Source organism: Brassica oleracea, chromosome C7, assembly GCF_000695525.1.
Source record: "Brassica oleracea var. oleracea cultivar TO1000 chromosome C7, BOL, whole genome shotgun sequence".
NCBI lineage: Eukaryota > Viridiplantae > Streptophyta > Magnoliopsida > Brassicales > Brassicaceae > Brassica > Brassica oleracea.
In genome coordinates, this window is record NC_027754.1 from 33,416,422 (window position 1) to 33,436,947 (window position 20,526).

At 36.3% G+C, this 20,526-nt stretch overlaps 1 protein-coding gene and 2 pseudogenes across 5 annotated transcripts in view; 2 read left to right on the forward strand and 1 right to left on the reverse strand.

Moving 5' to 3' along the window:
- LOC106305887 (probable disease resistance protein At5g66910) overlaps positions 1-9,377 on the forward strand; it is a 31,716-nt gene extending 22,339 nt beyond the window's left edge. Inside the window, exons 4-9 of one of the 5 annotated variants that reach the window (XR_001263081.1) lie at positions 5,946-6,353; positions 6,458-6,724; positions 6,829-7,103; positions 7,170-7,550; positions 7,653-7,790; positions 7,869-8,288. The gene's annotated coding sequence lies outside the window, so the exon portion shown is untranslated. Of the gene's footprint in view, positions 1-5,945; positions 6,354-6,457; positions 6,725-6,828; positions 7,104-7,169; positions 7,551-7,652; positions 7,791-7,868; positions 8,289-8,350 lie in introns of those variants that run through there. The other 4 variants (XR_001263083.1, XR_001263082.1, XR_001263080.1 and 1 more) reach the window with 4 other exon arrangements.
- LOC106303133 lies at positions 3,391-5,287 on the reverse strand (annotated as a pseudogene).
- A 5,862-nt stretch (positions 9,378-15,239) lies between the features above and the next one.
- On the forward strand, positions 15,240-20,055 carry LOC106301736 (annotated as a pseudogene).
- Positions 20,056-20,526: the final 471 nt, after the last annotated feature.

Consider the following 20,526-nt stretch of genomic DNA (forward strand, 5'->3'; position numbering starts at 1 on the left):
TTATCGAGAATGTGGCTTCGGTGATCTCTCTCTCTTGTGGAATAGCTATCAGTTTCTCATTTTGCTCTGATGTTATGCAAGGTTGTATAGCCCCATGAACTATCTGATTCCCGAGATACTCTGATGATTTGAACAGATCTGCGTAGAAAGAGGAGATGATGTTCGCTATTTGTTCTTCTTCGTAGTGTGGTAAGCCATCCTTATCTTCAATGACAGAGAGTCTGTTCTGTGTAGATCTACCTTTTGAGATAGCATGGAAATAGCCCGTGTTTGAGTCTCCCAGACTTAACCATAATTGTCTGCTTCTTTGTTTCCAGAAATATTCCTCTGCTTTGTAGAGCTGGAGAAGGTCTGAGTTGAGCTTCTGAATCAAAGTTTCATCTGGTTGTAGATCAGACAAAGCAGCATCAAGTCTGTTACGTATGTCCTCCTGGCCCTTCTGGCTGTTCTCGTAGAATCTCTGCACCATTTGCAAATGGCCTGACGACATAAAGAGAGCCGAGCCTCAACTGATAAGTTTTCATTTCTCGTCCAGACTGAAGATACCAGTTTCTTTATTTCCATGTTATCATTTAGTCGTCTGTCGAATCTAAAGATCTTTACACTTTTCTTTTTTGATGTATCCAGGAGCGAGAGGAGAGGCCTGTGATCAGACCCTTCGTACTTGAGGTATTGACTTCTACACGCTGGGAATAGATCAGCCCAATCACTGTTGCTTAGAGCTCTATCAAGTCTGCACAAGACTAGGTGCGTATGTCTCTTTCCCCTCCAAGATAGATAGCTGCCTGAGTGTTTGAGGTCAAAAAGATCATTTTGAGAAAGAAAGGATCTAAAGGCTCCGAAGGTTCCTTCTGCTCTATCTGGGCCTCCGCTCTTTTCACTGTTGTCAATAATTTCATTGAAATCTCCAGTAAGAAACCATGGTCCTCCATTTTTTGAGTGTAGATTAGATATCTCATTCCAAACTTGTAATCTTTTTGAAACCTCTGGCTCCCCGTACACAAAGGTTGCATGGAAACTGATGCCTTTAAACATTATCCTTGTATCAATGTAATTCTTTGTTGCATGTTTAACCGTGAGATCGATGTCTTTTTTCCAGGCAAGGAAGAGGCCTCCTCCTCCGGGGCTATGGGGAACAACAGCAGCGTAGTTGTAGCTTTGAAACCAATAGAGTTCTTTCAACACCATCTCTGTAGGGTTTTTTGTCTCCATAAGGAAAGTTACATCTGGTGAGTTCCTCCTCTGCAACTCCTTTAAGCGCTGGACTGTAATGGGATTCCCCAACCCACAACAGTTCCAGCTCAGGATTCCTAAGGAACCTGGTGTAGCTCTGACCGAAAATCCTGTTTCTTGCTTGAATCAGGTGTATCATTACCGGCCGGAGGCATTGATCCTTGACGTGAAGATCTTGCTGCATTCTTTGTTTGAGTTGGCATGGTTTTTTTGGATTCTGCCCCTTGGTTTCCTTGTTTTCCCCTAGCATCGCTGGAATTAACTGAATGGGAGGGTTCAAGGCAGAAGTTGGGGCTTCCTTTTCCCTTCCTGACCCTTTTTTTGTTAGGAAATACGCGGTCAAATTTTGCGGAAAGCCAGAATTTATGGGAGCGGGAAAGAAGCACACACACCAAATTGTTAACGGAGTTCGGCCAATGATGCCTACGTCTCCGGACCTGCTACAGATCTTTTATTATTAACCAGGGAATTTTTACAAGCTCACAACTCACACCCCGATCCCAAATACACTCAGAAATTACTAGTAATTTCTTAAAGAAGATTTTTTGAAAGTATGTATACGTACTTTCACTAATTTAGGCATATTAATTTCAGAAATCACTAATTTACTTTCCAATTTCTGTAAGGGAAAGTTTATATGGGGATAAATATCTTTGACATTAAAAAAAAAAATTCACATCAAAACCTTATATTCTCTTTGCTCGATATATATATAGTCGTACATCTCTTCATCATAATTCACACTCACAAACATATCAGTATCCGAGTTCATTATAGATTCACTAATGGCGAGCTTCATCTTTCTTGCAGATTTGAAACCATTCAAAAAGCAATGTGGAAGATAAAGGAGAAAATCATAGGACTTTGGAAATAGTATTTTTGTTTCTGGTGGTCTATGTAACCATTAAAATGGTTCTCATTGATTCTAACATGAGTTTTCATTTTTAACATAAAACAAATATAAATTCAGTATGTTTCTCATCAACTAAATACCGCATATATAACTGAATTATAGATCATTCTATTCAAATCTTAAAGTCCATGAAACCAATGGGATGCATGTTCGACATATATCTCTATAAAGGAAGATGAACACAATGACCCATTTTATTATTTATGTCCACCTAACAAATATATGACAATAATATTACCTAAAACAAATTTAAATTTCGGAATCTCTATTATGTAATAGACAAAAATTTATATTTTAACAAAAAAAATCTATCTAACACAAAATTTTGTTTATAAGGTTGGAATAAGGATCTCACTCCGCGCGCGGATTACTACCTAGTCTAGTCTACTATTATAATCAAATTTCTCAGAAATAATGACGACAAGAAGAGAGAGACACAGACTTTGCTTCTTCAAGTATATTCGACTTTTGAGCTCAGGATGTGATTAAACTGAGTTACGTACTAGTGACTAATACCATACTGCATTGACCCATGAGTCCATGACCATGAAGGCTGAGTGTGATCCAGATTATATATATTTCTCAATCATCAATTATCAGAACATCTAGGTTTTCACTTTGCACATTACAACACAATGAGGAGGATAACACAAGCTTTCTTTTAATAAGTATCAAAGGGAACATACGTAAGCTGATTGCAACAGCTGCATTGTTTTTCAGAACATTAGTATACATATTGCAAGCAAGACCAACACACAGAACCCATCAAAAGAAACTACTAAAAGCTGAAGCTTTAGCATTGTCATCAACATTCCAGTATGATGACCCTCACTTCTCATGGCTGCCATGTGGTGATCCATCCAGCCAAACTTGCAACATTGTTAGAGATATCTTCGATGGTGTTGCTTTGTAGCGCAATGACAATCTCCTCTTGGTAACTATCTTTTGCTTCTTCGAGCAGAACTTGGAAGATCTCCTCTTGTTAATCAAGTCCATGAACCGTTTCGATCAAAGTTTATCCAACAGCGGGAAACAAATCTATTAAGATTTATATAGTTTACCAAAGTGCCAAAGATTATATTAGAGTCTAAAACAGCAGAGAGATCAATGAAGTCTAAAACAGCAGGAAGAGAAGGCTACATCTACGTTATGGTAGCAAATGCTATAGATAGTTAACACCATACTTGCTGTTTTGTATCATAGTTCATACATACATGCACCATAACACAATAAAAAAACCCTTTTCACATAGATTCATGCGTCAAGATAAAAGCCAATGCTCCTGAATCAACTTCAATCAGGTCTTTCAGCTCTCCGTATATCTCTTTGGTCACACGCCGAGCAGGAGCCTTATGCGAGAACCTGAGTCTCTCTGAATTCGTGATTGTAAATATCGGCTCCGACCCATCAATCTCGTTATGTTTGTACTCCGTAACTTCCCTAAAGAGTAAACTTTCTTCATCATCATCACAACTGGGCTCACGCTCTAGTAATAAGACCTTATACCCTAAAGTGTCATCAAGAACTTGAACAACGTCATAGCTGCACACACCAACTTTCCTAAACTCCATGTATTCACTCCAGAATCTGTATATCACCCACACTTCTCCAATCTTGGGCAGAATCGTATATTCATTACCATCAATGGAGGTTTCAGGCACTACCTGATGTGAAACATCATCTGTAGTTATGATTTCTAGAGCATTTCTCGCGTAGTAAGTTCCACAACCAACAGGCATTTTCTTGTCTTCATACTGGATCACATCCAGAGGGAAACAAGCAGGTTTTAACCGACGTACGTGTAGTTTGTAGACTGCCTTCTGATGGAGCACCCGAGTGAAAGTGATCTTTTGTATCTTACCGTAGTACAGAGGAAACTCATGACCACTGCAAAATGACCAAATCTAGACTATTTGAAAAACCTTCCCCTTACTAGCAAAGTAGATGGTTTGAGGTTTAGCTTTTCTATTACTCCCAGAGTTTGAAGTTGTAAGCTTTGCTAATAGATGTGAGGCACTATTGTATCTTCAATTGTTTCAGGTAATGCAGCTTTGTCCAGCTCATAAGCATCTTTAGGCACACCTTCAATTCCAGTCAGTTTGAAGAAAGGAACACTGTGGGAGAATTGATACAATCTGTGAGGTAAAATGCGAAATATGTCTGCATGACCAGTTCCCATCCGAAAGAAGACACTTGCGTACCCTTTTGCTTTATGCAAGAATGCAACAGAAACACCAGCTTTGTCAGCGTAATCTCAACAAATTCATACTCGTAACTGCGGTGAGAATCTGGCTGTGAAGACCAGTTGATATCCCAGTTTTTGAATAGAGCCCAAGTCTCGCCTTTTCTCGGGGAAACAATGAGATGGCCTGTGTTGATTCCTTCCTTGCAGTGTACAACATGTGAGAATAGGGAAAGGTCTTATGTGTTCTGATGTTTCCCAAGCTTGAACTGACCAGCAGAAACAGGCAAGTCTTCTTCAAGCCATTGGATCTGTTTCTCATCATCTGGATCTGGCTCTAAGTACGTGATCCTAAGGCCAAAGGTAGGAGTTGAAACTTTTCGGATCCGGGCATACAATCTAGGCATTCCATCCACTTTATCATAAAGAGCCCAAGTCTGCCCGACCGAAAAGTTTACTTCTTTCCTCAGTTTCTCAAAGTCATTAAACTTCAGACCATCATATCCAGTACTGCAACTTTCACCATGCTCATTCATCTTTCTCTTCTCACCAACACCAACCGCACAGCTCAAACCAAGCAATGCCTCAATAGCAGGTTCATATACTTCTTGCCAAGTTCCATGTACCTCTTTTGTTACTCTCGAAGTAGTAACTTGATGCGAGAATCTGAGCATTTCACATTTTGGGATTGTGAATCTCACATCGGCACCATCAGTCCAATGCCCAGCAGCGGCCATATACACCGAACGAACACCTGCAGAATCCGCTGATTTAAAGCCACCATCAGGAGCCAACAGCAGAACCTTGTAGTCCAGTTTATCATCAAGAACTTCCACAAGGTCATAAGTCTGGGACTTCAGATCAACGGCTTCAAGGTCATTACTCCAGTTTCTGTATATTGCCCAAACATCACCAGTCTTGGGCAAGATGCTGTAGTTGTTAGGAAATACGCGGTCAAATTTTGCGGAAAGCCAGAATTTATGGGAGCGGGAAAGAAGCACACACACCAAATTGTTAACGGAGTTCGGCCAATGATGCCTACGTCTCCGGACCTGCTACAGATCTTTTATTATTAACCAGGGAATTTTTACAAGCTCACAACTCACACCCCGATCCCAAATACACTCAGAAATTACTAGTAATTTCTTAAAGAAGATTTTTTTTGTGAGAAAAAAAAGTTTTTTTTTTTTTCTTTTCTTTCTTCCTTTTTCTTCTCCTCTCCTCTCTCGTTCTTTCTCTCTGTTTTCTTGTTTTGGGATGATTTTCCTCTTCACCTCAGCTCTCCTTTTATAAGCATGAAGAAGGTGTTTGGTGGCTCACAATCTTTGACAAAACCAACGTCAACAATTTCAGCTCACCGTCCATGCCGTCACCGTCCATGCCGACCAACACGTAAAACGTGTTTTAACAATCTCTTTTTGCTTCTCCTGATGTCATACGAACTTTTGAGGATTCACCCGTTAGCCGCTTTCTCCCATTTCCTGGTGAGTGTTGTATCTGTGACAGTTTTCTTTTTTTAATGCTTGTTCCTCTGAGAATATTAGGAGACAGTCGTTGTGAGCATTTCTTGCCTTGCTTTGATACTTTGTTTTTGGCTTTGTTTTTGAAATTCTGTAGGGTTTCCTCATCATCTGCCACCTCAAGATCATTTGATGCTGTCTCTTGTTCCTTCTCTGGACCCTCTGAGGAACTTATAATGAGTGACTTGAGACGTGGAGAGTTGGTATTCTCCAGCAGGGGTTCTGTGTTGCACAAAGGATGTGCCGCGTTTTGATGGTACGGTTCGAGGCTTCTCAAACTTGGTGGGGGTGTGACCTCTATGTCTGATGGTTGCATTGCTATATTAAAGTCAATTCCCGGAGGACTCACCGATCTAATACCCCGCTCCCATGGTGATAGTGGGCGTCTCTGCTCGGCTGCGGCAGCCATAATAGAGTCCGCCGTTTTTTCCAATAATCCTTCCGCGTCACCCAGTAAAACATGTTGTCTTCTGGCCACCGCCTCCACTGGATCAGTACAGCTAAGGTATTGCTTTGTGACTTCCTGAAGTTCCCGCATTACTTGTTCCTTAGATGGGATCGTAGGAGTTTGACCTAACTGCGGAGATCCTCTTCTTTCTACTGCTTCAGGGGGCCCCTGCTGTTTCATGAGACGAGCCACCGCTTCTTCTGTTTGTCCTCGAGCATCCCCTGCCAGAACCCTCTGTCTCCTCGCTGCTGCTTCAGTGGGTTCTGGACAGTTCAGGTAAAGCATGGTTGCCTCGTTTAGATCATTTAGAATTTGCTCTTCTGTTCGCTCCTGTAAGACCCTTTGTGAAGTCTGAAAAGTTGTGTTTGTAGATACAGGGGTTTGAGGTTTTGCTCTGGACGGGCCCGTTGTCTCTATTGTCGGTTGAGGTAATGTTGTTTGCTTTAATCTCCATTCACTGAGGCCTCTCTGCGGAAAAGGGGGTCTCCTCTGCAAATCTCTTTCTGACACTGGGTCTCTTTTCTTTGTGTAGGGTGGGGAGCTCAAACTGTGAGGTTCAGGTACACTTTCCAGCATTTTTCCTCTCCAAGGGAGATGTTCCTCCCTTGGTCTTTCTAGAGTTTTCGATGGAGGGGGAACTCTAGTCTGTTTTGTTTCCACTCTAGCCCCAAAAATGTTACCGTGGCGGTTAATCCTTTCATGGAAAGCTGCAGCTTTCAGGTCTTTAGTAGGCATAGATCTGCCATCTCTTGGCGGTAAGGGTGTAACTTTTCTACTACGCTGCTCAGGAGCTCCGTGTCTACCACGGTGACGTTCCTTCTCCATCTCAGAGTATGAAACCTCTCTATGTTTTGACGTTTCCTTATCTTGTAGCTGCTCTGCTCGTGGTGTATCCCTTAAGTTTGTAGGGCAATCTCTCTTCAAGTGTGAGAGGGAGTAGCAAGAGGAACAGTGATTATCTAGCTTTTCATATTCCAGGTACATAAGACTCTCTTCCCCCGAATCAAATTCTATGATTGCTTCTTTTATCAGAGGTTTTAGCCCATCAACTAGCACTTTAACCGTTGCTGTCGTCTTGGTGAGTTCATGGTCTAGGAGCGTTCCTAGATCCTTCCCTATTTTACATACCATGTCTTCAAGCCAGAAGTGAAGAGGTATGCCTTTGATGCGGATCCAGAAGGAGATCTGTGAAGGGAATGTTGTCGCTATAACTGGTTCTCACCTTTGGATGATGACCATCCAGTAAGCAAAGTGGTAGGAGCCGTTATCCAACACTCTTTGTAATTCCTCCTCTTTCTCAAATCTGAACTGAAAGCAGCCATTACCTAGATCTGATCCTGTGGCTCTCCCCTGTAGGTGCCATTTGCGAGGTAAGGCTGGAATGAGAGCCCAAATTCTTTGTTCATGTGGGTTGGTGACGCGTCCAATGAGAGTCTTCGCGTTTTCTTTGATAAGAGCAGAGTTATCAACACTAGGGGCTTTGATTCTTTTTATGTGAGTTTCTTTATCTTCAGACATCGGTCCTTTCCCCTTTTCTTCTCTTGACAAGCGTCTTGCCATGTTTCCTTGCAGGTTTGTTGCTCAGATCAGCTCGGTGAGTAACAGGATTTGAGATGTGGTATCTTCAACTCTCTCGTGCGTATCAGGATGGAGCAGAAGAAGATAATTTCGACGATGAATATGGAGAGGCTTGAGATCTGTAGAAGGTGAACTCTCCGGAGGATGCTATTTCCAGAAAAGAAATAGGGTTTCCAAGTGAGATTAGATGAAGGACCGGAGGATACTTGCCAAAAACGGAACTTCTCTGAGATGTCATTGTCACTAATTTGAAACGTTAGAGACGTTGCTTTTTTGCATTGGGAGTAGTGTCTGGGAGAGTCCTTTCTCACCGAGACAGTTCCATTTATGGTCCTTAAATAAATTACAATAGCTAAACTGTATATATTATACTTGTCTGCTTACTCGAATAGAATCAGTTAGTAATTCCTTTTATATATACTGCTTCTAAAAATATGACTTTCCCATAACGTTGCTCAGTTTTTTCTTTGTTACAGATGATTTGTTCTCATCGACTTGGGTTGCAATGGATTGCCCCAATGTTGAGGCTTTAGTTCTTAATCTCTCCTCAACAAGCTATGCATTACCGAACTTCATTGCTACAATGAAGGAACTGAAGGTTGTGATTATCATAAATCACGGTATTGGTCCAGCAAAGTTGACCAACCTGTCGTGCCTCAGCTCGTTACCCAACCTAAAACGGATCAGACTTGAGAAAATTTCAATCACTTTGGTGGACATTCTCCTATCACGGCTCGGCAGTCTCGAGAAGCTATCTCTGTTCATGTCCAGTTTCAGTGAAGTTTCCTACAACATAGAAGAGATTGCTATCCCTGAAGCTCTACCAAGTTTACAGGAGATTGACATAAATTGTTGCTATGATCTTGAGCAGTTACCGGATTGGGTCTCTGAAGTTGTTTCACTGAAGAAACTTAGCATCACAAATTGTGGCAAGCTCTCCGTACTTCCAAAGGCTATAGGTAACTTGAGTAATCTTGAAGTGCTGAGGTTATGTTCTTGCATTAATCTTTGTGAATTGCCTGAATATTTACGGTTTCTAGATATTACTGATTGCTTAGCATTCAAAAAGTTGCCTTTAGAGATTGGGAAGTTGCGGAAGCTAGATCAAATCTCGATGAGGAGATGTTCGGTATGCGAATTACCCAATTCAGTGAGGAATTTAAAGAATTTGGTGGTAAAATGTGATGAAGAAACTGGACTGTTGTGGGAAAGGTTGGAGCCAGAAATGAGGAATTTGAGAATCATGATGGAAAAATAGCCGCATAACCTGAAATACTCAGAAGCTGAACCACTGAAAGACTCAACCAGTCGAGTATCCTATATAGTTATATAAATAAGTGCATATGTAAAAGTGCACGGGGATGTTTGTTATAAACATGACTTGTTGGTTAAGTTTGGTTATGTTTTTTTTTGGTAAAAATGTAGTTATGTTTCATTGTTCAGTCTCCAGAACTTACAGACGGTTACGTTCAGTTATGTAAGATGTTTATTTAAGTCTGTGTTATCTTTGTAAAATAATATGTTTCACACTTCTACTCTCTGTTTTAAAATCTTTTGTCCAAGTCTCACTGTTCAAGTGTTTCACAAATCAATAGAAGGTTTTACGCATTTAGTTCTGTTTTCTTTTTGCACTTTGCGTTACAAACTTTTGGTAATTCGTTCAATTTTTTTGAACAATATTTTTTTTTTTGAAGTGGGTAACTTAAAATATTATTTCAATTAATAAAGATGATCTTACAATGATATAAGATTCAGCGCCGTTATGATATAAGATTCAGCGGGAAAAAGAACCGTTATGATATAAGATTCAGCGCCAAAAAATAGACGTACACACCTTATTAGCAATCAACTTGTAAAATTCCAAACGTGTCTCTAAAAGAAATAATATTTTCGCTTACTTTCCTTCCACTTACTCCCTCTCCTTCCTCGAATCGAGCAATACAATCTTCTTCCAATTTAATTTCCCCCTCATCTTCGTGTCTCTTTTCCTCCGCATACTATGGAAACTTCGAAGAAATCACTAGTCTGTAGAGGATTAGACACCGACGGTAGCAAATGGGTCATCGCCGAGATCTCTATACGGGCTTCACTAAAGCCAGTGAAGACCAAACTGAAAAGGACCGAGAGAGACACGGAAGCTGAAGAAGAACATTACAGTGGCAGCGAAGAGTACTGCATCACACCCACGGCAAAAGAAGCGAAGCTCTCTGAGAAACTGATATGTACAGATTTTCAACACTTCGTGAAAACAGATCTTGTAGTGATTTGCTGTTGCTTTGATCCATTGAGATGAGAAAGCTGTTAAATTCCTTGAGAAAAGAAAAAGAAAAAAAAATCCAGCAGGAATGTAGTTGCTCTAATACCAAACTGGCGTAGCTTCAAACTATTTGATTAGCTGCTCGACGAGAACTCGATGACCGTTGATTCCGAAGAATAGCCGTTTAAAAAAAGATTCTTAATAAACGTTGATTCCAAAGAATACCTAAGACAAGGAAGATGAACTGAAAAGTTCTAAGGTTTATATTCAATAATCAAAAATTATCTTTACAAAGTTGTACAGCCTCATATTTATACAACGCTAACTAGATATTGCTCGTATTTGGTAATCCTAACGATAATATTTAAATAGTTACTTGTTTCACAAACTTGTAAAATCCATTGGACGTGCTTGTAGTATAAAGCCCAAAGCCGTACGATGTTCTGTAGCAGTTTCCCATGTATGCTCACTCGGCCCGTGGGTATCAATTTGTCGCTTGTGCGTTAAATTTCACTGACCTTACGATCATCACATGACTTTTAGTACGGTATCGCGAATATTTTCTAATAGGTCAATCATTCTTTAACTCGCTTAACTCTGAATTTTTTTTTTTGGATATGTGCCTGAAAAATAAGCGCACTTTAACGATATATGTAACCAAATCAATTATATTAAACATTTATATCGTATACCAGAAATCTTTCATTATCCTTCAAGAATCAAAGCACATTGTACATCAATATAAAACCTTCATGCAAGTATGCGAAACCATTGAAGGTTTGTCGGCAATACAGACAACAGATAACGTCTTGCGTAGTAGATAGTTGAATCGGTGAGGGTTTGAGGGATGAAGTTTTCTTTGTATGAAGATTATCACAAACTTCATGCAAAATGAAGTCACATTCGTGTGTACTGACATGATAGTAATTAAATTCAAAAAGTACTTTTCCTTCAATAGAGAAAATGTTATTTAATTGAATTAAAAATATTCGACTCGATCAACATTGGATAATCATGAGTAAAAGTCAAGTATTCTTATTAGTAATTTTTATTTTAAGAAACTTTTAGTTAAATAACTTTTTCACAAACTAATTATTTTTTAAGTATTAGATTATTTCATTTTTACCACTTAAAATAAAAATAAAAATTAAATTTAAATTTACCTAAGTTTTAAGATAGTTTTCCTCAGTATTAGGGAATTATTTTTATACAAATACTGATTACACAATAATTTCTTTTCTTGAAAGAGAAAACAAAAACCAATTTAAAAACTGCAAACAAAATAAAGTGTAAAAGTAAAAAAAAATTTTTTTGACGAATTCAACATAGGAAAAGTTGGAATAATGAGAATGATCTTTAATTGAACTTAGAATATTTGACAAAAAATCAACATAGGAAAATCATGTGTAAAAGTCAAAAACTCTATGCTGAATATGTTCTTTAATTGAAAATTCAATTATTCTTATTAGTAATTTATATTTTAAGAAACTTTTGTAAAATAACTTCTCTCACAAACCAATTCTTTTTAAGTATTAGGTTATTTCATTTTTACCACTTAAATCAAACTAAAATTGAAATTTAAATTGACCTAAATTTTAAAATAGTTTTCCTAAGTATTAGGGAGTTATTTTTATACAAATACTGATTACACAATAATTTTTTTTTGAAAATAGAAAACAAAAACCAATTTAAAAACTACAAAACATCATATGTAAAAGTAAAAAGAATATTTGGTGAAATCAACGTAGGAAAATAGTAGAAACAATAAAAATGCATCAATTCTATTTCTACATCGAATACGTTATTTAATTGAAAATTCAATTATTTTCAACAGTGGTTTATATTTTTAAGCATGTTTCTGTAAATAAATTTTTCACAGACCATTTTTTTATATTAGATTATTTCAGTTTACCACTCAAATTAAACTAAAAAGAAAATTCTTAATTTTAAATTGACCTAACTTTTATAATTATTTTTCCCCAAAAAACTTTTATAGTTACATGTTTTTAGCAATCAAATATTTATTTAATATTTTATAATATTATTTTTATCAGTCAAATACTATTTATATTATTTGTTTTAAAAATGTGCATTCTAAACTTGTCTAACTAAGTGTTTATTAATGTTTTTACATCAGAAGTTCTGTGTTTTAAATTCTGAAGAAATTGAAATTATACAAATTAATAGAGAAAATGTTTATGGGCCAGTGGGAACCATCAAATGTGGATCACACATGATGGCTCTGGTAATGCAACCAGATGTGAAGTTGGTGCAATCAGTCGTGAATCCTTATAAAATAGATAGAAATGTTGGTGGTAGAATCCTCTATAATATTTCACATATTTGTAATCCTTTATATATTAATTGAGAAACATTACAACATTGTTTTGTAGTCACGTGTCACTATGAGAATGAAATTAAGAATTCTTAGAAAAATATGTTGATTCTTCTTAACTTATATTATAATTTTTATTAAACTAACTATCAAATTGATAAATAGAGTACAAAAAGAATATTCTCGCACTTTCCTTAAATAAAAGCTACGGAATTGCCTAATATGATTAACGTAGATATGAAAATTAATGATTATGAATAATAAATATTTGATAATAATTCTTGTATCTTAGCTCTTTTTGTTTAATTTATATTATTAAAAGATATTAAACAACCACATTAACCATATAATAAAAAAAATTCTTATATGTTACATTTTGAATTTTAAAAACGACTATAAATTACTAAAAACGTTAAATGTCTCACACTAACATTTTATGATCAATGGTTTAACTTTTTTTTGGTAATAACAAGATAAAAATAATCATAAATCGTATGAATATGAAGTCTCATTTACTAGACATTCATATTATATATTAATATACTTTAAAATTAAACTATATAACATAGAAAAATACTTCAATATGGTAATTTCTAAATTTCTATTAAAAGAATATTGAGACCTTAATATTTTAATTTTGAAATTTGCACTAAAAAAATCGCACATTAGAAATTTTGTGTTTATCATATGAGTATGAATTCTCAATAATAAATATTTATATTAAAATATACTATATATCTATGTACATGTCATTGAAATTTAGTTATATACCATATAAAATAGAGATAATTTGCTGTATATACATCATGATGACTAATATTAAGAAACTACCTTGAATAGCATATAAACCAGCAAAATCTGTAGCAAATGTACATAAACTGACGGTTTTGTCCCTGCTCTTGCCTCTGCCCTTGCATCTAACTCTGCCCAGAACATCCATTTTCTTTCTCTTTCTTTCTTTTTTCTTTCCCGATTTCTCTATCACTGTCGATCATTTCTTTTCAAAAAATTTAACAACTTTTTCTCACAAGATATTGATCCCTTCTCAATCTTAGTAAAATCTTTTTGTTTCTCAAATACATAGTCAATTTTCTCATCAAATTTTCCATTTTTTTCCAACTCCATTTCCTGCACAAATCTTACATTAAACTCCTCTTTTTCAACTCGTCTTCATTACCTTCACATCACTTCGTTGTTGAATACGCCAGCCATATGTCAATGAATCATAAACTCCAAAAGCTAAATCTGCCACAACGCTCTACCATCTAACAATCTCAAACAAAATGAAAAAGTTTTTTTTTCCTAATTTATGGATCTCAAATTGATAAATTAGGAATTGTGATTGGTTACAGTACTACGCTAAATTTTAATGTTAACTGTTACGTGAATTATTAATGGATAACTAGTTTAGTAGAAAATATACTTTATCATGAAACGAAAACAATCTAATATGTTATTTACCATAGAAAATATAGTATTAGATGTAAATTTTTGGTTTATATATGATACAATAGTTGTTAACCGTTAAAAAAAATATAAGTTAAATAGATAATGATTTAATTAACCTGATAACTTATTTTGTAGCATCTAAGAAACCGTGTAACACCTAACACATCTATTTTTTTTCTAACAAGAGGAGTGTAAAGCTAAGTTTTAACGTAAAATGTTATGAAATTTTAATAGATAATTAATTTATTAGAAAATACACTTATAAAGTAACAAAGGTAAGGACCTCGACCAAATATGATATTTTATGTAAAACATTAAATTAGATGTGATTTATTAGTTTATATGATATAATAATGATTAACTGTTAAGATTATATAATCTAAATACATAATGAGTTATTTGGTCTTGTAACCTATTTGGTAGCATCTAAAGAACCACGTATCAGCTATTGCTACCTATGTCAACTAGCGGCACATTTTCACTGATAACAACTAACGAAACTTATATCTGCTTACAAGAATTAATTTATAGCATTAAATCATACATTTATCAGAAACTTAGTTACATAGCAACTACAAATACTAACAAGAGTCGTTACCGTCAATCTTGAAAAAAAATCACTCTTTCTTAACTATACAGCTGATTCACACGGCCATGCACTTTTATCAGCACGTGCATCGAAGATTTCTCTCATATATTGAGGTTGACATTGAACAAACTGACGGAGAAGACATGTAGAAGAACTCGTTGATATATAGATAGTACTCACTAGATCTAGACATAGTATTGAATGAAATAATACTTAAATGAAAATAAATTCTCAAGAATAAAATTTAAAAAAGGAAAAGAAGAATCAATTAGAAGAAATAGAAAAAAAATGTGTTTAGATAAGGAGATACGAGAGATAGAGAAGGAAGATTGTTTTCTGGGCAAGAGACTTTGAAGCAAGAGAGAAGGAAGATGATATCTTGGGCAGGGGTACTTTCGGATTATAAAATTATCAATAGTGTTTGGGGCATTTACTTAATTATCGTTTTTTCTAGGTACATGAGACCTAATTTCTCTATAAAATAAATAAAATAATTTTTTTATTTATTTACCAAAAAGTATCGTAAATAAACAAGATGTATTGTTTTGATTTATGTCTTTATGCTAATTTAATTATATACATAATACGTAAATGAATACAAATAAATAATAATAGAATTATATATTTATTTATTTTTATATATACCATTCGCAATTGTGCGGATAATTATTTGCCTTACAAAACCTGTCATTATTACCTTTTTCTATATTATCAAAGTCAATCAATATAATCTTAACTGCCCGGCAAATGGTGGGGGCAAATGGAAGTCGTTTGGTTGGTAGATTGAAGTTTCTATCTATAACATCATATCATCCCCTCTTAACATCATAAATTTTCAGCTAGATTCAGATTCTACAGACAAAATCTGAGAGTTATAAGCTTTTGGGGCTTGTGAGAGACGAAATGAACGATGTGGTTAGTTTGGGGGTAGGTTCTGTTGCAGGAGCTGTGGTCTCTGAGCTCCTGAAAGTCGTTATTGAAGAGGCTAAGATGGTGTTGACTTTCAAATCTGTGTATATGGAGCTTGCATCGACGATGGAGGATGTGCTTCCGATAATGGAAGAGATCGAGATGTTGCCAGGTGCTGGAGAACTAAAGAAATTCAAGGATATAATCAATGAAGCTCGTGTACTGGTTCGGAAGTGTTCACAAGTCAAGCGGTGGAACCTACCCTCAAAAGCTAAATATACAAGAAAAATAGAGGAAATCAACAAGAAGATGCTCAAGTACTGTCAGATTCAACTTCAGCTTATTATGTTTCGAAACCAACGGCTGATTATGCATCAAAAGGGATGGTTTGCTTGCGAGGATATACCTGACGAGGTGTCTACCCTGCCGCCTGACATGCTGTCTGACATGCCGCCTAACGTGCCGTCTGACTGTCTGCCCGTGTATACGAGGGAAGCCATTGAGAGTCATCTCAAAAGCATCAAAAAGAAGCTCGATTATTTTAGTGTTTCTCCGCCTGTTTATGTGGATCTTTGTTCGGTCCCAAAGCTTGATAAGGTTCTCGTTGGCTTGGATTTGCCACTGATGGAGGTAAAGAAGAAGTTCCTTGGTGATGATGATCTCGTGGTCTCTGCTCCACCCGGGTGCGGAAAACCACTTTGGTTACTCAGCTTTGTCATGATGATGAGATCAAAGGTATTAAAAGTTTTATGTCCTTACTCTTGCATTTGGATTTCTGGTTTCTCATGTAATTTCCATTAATTTGCAGAAAAATTCGAGTATATCTTCTTTTGTGATGTGTCAAGGGTTCCTACCTTCAGGACCATCGTACAGACTTTACTCCAGCACAGCGGTTACGAAGCACCAACATTTGAGAACGATTCTCAAGCAGTTGGTGGCTTAAGGAAGCTGATTGAGGAACTTAAAGAAGATGGTCCTATATTGTTGGTGTTGGATGATGTGTGGCTAGGAGCAGATTCCTTTCTTCAGAAGTTTCAGATTAACATACAGGATTTCAAGATTTTGGTGACTTCTCGGTTTGAGTTTCCGAGTTTTGGTCCCATTTATCATTTGAAACCTTTGGGAGATGAAGATGCTAAGTCCCTTCTCATTGAGCGGGCATCTTCATGTTTTTTTCGCAGGATATCACATAAGCATGAAGATCTTATACAAAAGGTATAATAAAAACAATTCTTATTTCTAAATTCTATTAAGTTAGAACAATTTCCAACTTAACTTCTAAAGTGGATTGGTCCAATTTTCTTATATATTTAAATTTCAAATTAGGCAAAATAGATTATGAATTAGGTTGGTTTGTAGATTTGGCTTTGATTAAATTAGATGAGTTTTCAACCTGAAACTGAATGGTGATAAGTGGATTAACTTAGCTTTTATATACTATTTAAGATCTTTTTCTAACTTCGCATGTGAAGCATTGTACCTATTAGATTCTAAGTTTTAAATCTTCAGTTACATGTTTGGGAAACACCAATTTCATCTTCATTTCTTTTCACATGGTGATGAATTGCAGACTCTGAAATGTTGCTATGGATTACCACTTTTGATTGAAGTAATCGGTGTTCAGCTTGTAAGAAAATCTATAGATTGTTTAGGAGAAGTGATAAGCTGGTCTGAAGAGGAAACAGTTCTTGATCTTCAGCTTATAAGAAAATTTGTAAATTGGGCCACAGGCAAAGTGAAAAGCTGGTTTGAAGAGAAAACAATTCTTGATAATCCCCAACCTAATGTGATCGAATGTTTGCAGCCTAGCTTGAATGTCTTGAAACCCCATCTTAAAGACTGTTTTTTGGACATTGGCTCATTTCTTACACAAGGAAAGATACGTGTTTCCAGTATAATTGACATATGGATGGGATTATACGGTAAAGGTAATGAAAGTAGTACCGTGTACGTGAAGTACCTCAATGAACTGGCTTTCCGTAATCTTCTTGCACTTGATCCTCCCAGGTAGTGTATGTTGTTTTAGTTTCAACATTGCTTTTTGCACCTTGTTGCCATATCTACCATCAGAGGAATTTATTTATTCGCTAAATAAACAGGATAAATGAAAACGAAGACGGTATCTACAATGGATTCTTAGATAGTCAACATAGTATTCTGAGGGAGTTGGCTATCTGCCAAAGCAAATCTGAGGAACACCATGAAAGAGAAAGGCTCAACCTGGAGATAAGAGAGGATGCATTTCCAGATTGGTGTTTGGATCTAATGCAGCCTATAAGTGCTAGTCTTTTGTCTATCTCTACAGGTAATTCTTTCATGTTCTTTTTTTTCTTTCTGAAAATTGAACGTATAGATTTTGATAAACTCTTTAAAAGGTAAAAGATGAGAACCGAATATGAGGAAATCCTCATTTTGTAGGGTTTTCTCTTACTAAAACTTGTCGAATGAGTAAGATGACCATACGATAGCCTTTTTAATCTCTACAAACCGATATACACATAGGCGGACATAGCCCTATAAATCTATATACATATAAAAAGCTCTAAGCCTTTTGGTCCATGATACTTCTCTGCTCAGTTGAATAGGGTTAGTTAGTAGTACTTTTTATATTTACTAGTTCTAAAATTTTGACTTTCCTATAACAATGCTCAGCTTTTTTTTGTTAATTACAGATGATTTGTTCTCATCGATTTGGGCTGAAATGGAATGCCCCAATGTTGAGGCTTTAGTTCTTAATCTCTCCTCATCAAGCTATGCATTACCAAACTTCATTGCTACTATGAAGAAACTAAAGGTTGTGGCTATCATAAATCACGGTCTTGGTCCTGCAAAACTGACCAACTTGTCGTGTCTCAGCTCATTACCCAACTTAAAACGGATCATATTTGAAAATGTTTCAATCACCTTGCTGGACGTTCTCCTTTCACGACTCGGCAGTCTCGAGTGTTGGAACTCGTTTTTGACAAAGTGGTGTGGACCAATTTTCCGATGGGTTTTTCGACGGAGACGTCTGTCGGAAGAACCGGAACTTGGGCACGATGCAATCGTCACCGTGAACACTATGAGTTAGTGTATTTGGTTGTCAAAATCAGAGTTGTGTTGAATGAGAAATGGAGGTCCAAAGTGAGTGACTTGCAAAACTTATAAAGTTTTAAATTTGGTTAAATATAAAATATTTAGCAAATTAGATCACTTTGGATATATGGGTTGGAATTTGAATTTAAATTTGTTAATTGGACATTATGTCAATCAACTTATTTAGTTATTCTTATTCATGATAATTTGTATATTTATATATAAAATTATAAACCCAAGCAAAGTATAATAAAGGTTGTTGAATTGGTCAAAATCAAGACATTACTTTGCAAAGCTAACTTACAAGAATCTTGGAAATCAATGCCATTACTACAATTGATTCGTACGTTGGCTGACTCCTTAGATTGCATAACGTGCACTTCCTTTTGATTATAAAAGGAGAGCACTTGTGTAGAAAGTAACACACCCGAGACAATTATTTATTATTTTCTCATCTTTCTCTTTGATATTTTCCTTGAGTCTGAGAGTATACACAAAACTAGTTTCGCGAGGCTTCTGATAGAGTGACGCAAATCAGAAGATTTTTGCAGTTGTATCTTGGGACTCATTACGTTATCAAACCGTCGCACTACGGGACGTATTTTGAGTTAAGGAAAGAGATAATATCTCGCCTCTGCAGTTGTATCATCCTTTTCTTAATCTTTGGTATACTTTTATCAATTTTATTCTTTACAATATTCAGCTCTCCGTAATTTATATAATACGGTCCCATCATCGAGAAGCTATCTTTGTTCATGTGCAGAGTCGGCCTTGAGGTTTCCTACAACATACAAGAGATAGCTATCCCTGAAGCTCTACCAAGTTTACAGGAGATTGACATAAATTATTGCTATGACCTTGATGAGTTACCGGATTGGGTCTGTGAAGTTGTTTCATTGAAGAAACTAAGCATCACAAACTGTGGCAAGCTCTCTGTACTTCCAAAGGCTACAGGTAACTTGAGTAATCTTGAAGTGTTGAGGTTGTGTTCTTGTATTAATCTCTATGAGCTGCCGGAATCAACTGAGAGGCTCAGCAATTTACGGTTTCTGGATATTTCTGATTGTTTGGCACTGCAGAAGTTGCCTTTAGAGATTGGCAAGTTGCAGAAGCTGAAAAAAATCTCGATGAGGATGTGTTCGGGATGCGAATTACCGAACTCTGTGAAGAATTTAGGGAAGTTGGAGGTAGATTGTGATGAAGATACTCGACTGTTGTGGGAAAGGTTGAAGCCAGAAATGAGTATTTTGAGAATCCTGATGGGAATATAGCAGCATAACCTGAAATATATGCTAGTTTGTCCAAAGCCTAAGGAAAGGAGAAGAAAGAGTGAGAAGTTGAACCAGTGAAATACTCAACCTGTCGAGTATCCTATATAGTTATATAAATAAGTGCCTATGTAAAAGTGGACGGGTATGTTTGTTATAACCATGACTTGTTGGATAAGTTTGGTTATGTTTCATTTTTCAGTCTCCGGAACTTGCAGACGGTTACGTTCAGTTATGTAAGATGTTTATTTAAGTTTGTGTTGTCTTGTCTTAGTAAAATAATAAGATTCAGACTTCTACTCTCAGTTTTTAAATTCCTTGTCCTTTTCTCTATAACCATGACTTGTTGTTTTTTTTTTAATTCCTTCTCCAAGTCTCATTGTTCAAGTGTTTCACAAATCAAAATAGCTCCTAGAAGGTTTATGCATTTAGTTCTGTTTTTCTTTTTCCACTTTGTGATTCTGTGTGCTTGGAGAAGCCTTATGTATGCTAAGGAACTTATCTCACCAATTTAAGGTATGACATCGAGTTTTTTTCCAGATCTGTTCGTCAGACGACTTACTTGGGAAGTCGTCTGGCTGTAGACAACTTACCTGGAAGTCGTCTGGTCAACGCAAAGGTTATTTTTGCAATTGACTTTGAAATCTGTAACCTGAGACGACTGAAAGTTAAGTCGTCTGTTTTTGTTTGGTTTCAAAAAAATTTCCAAAGAACCTAGACGACTTACATTTCAGTCGTCATAGGTTAGTTTTGCATTTGACTGGATAATT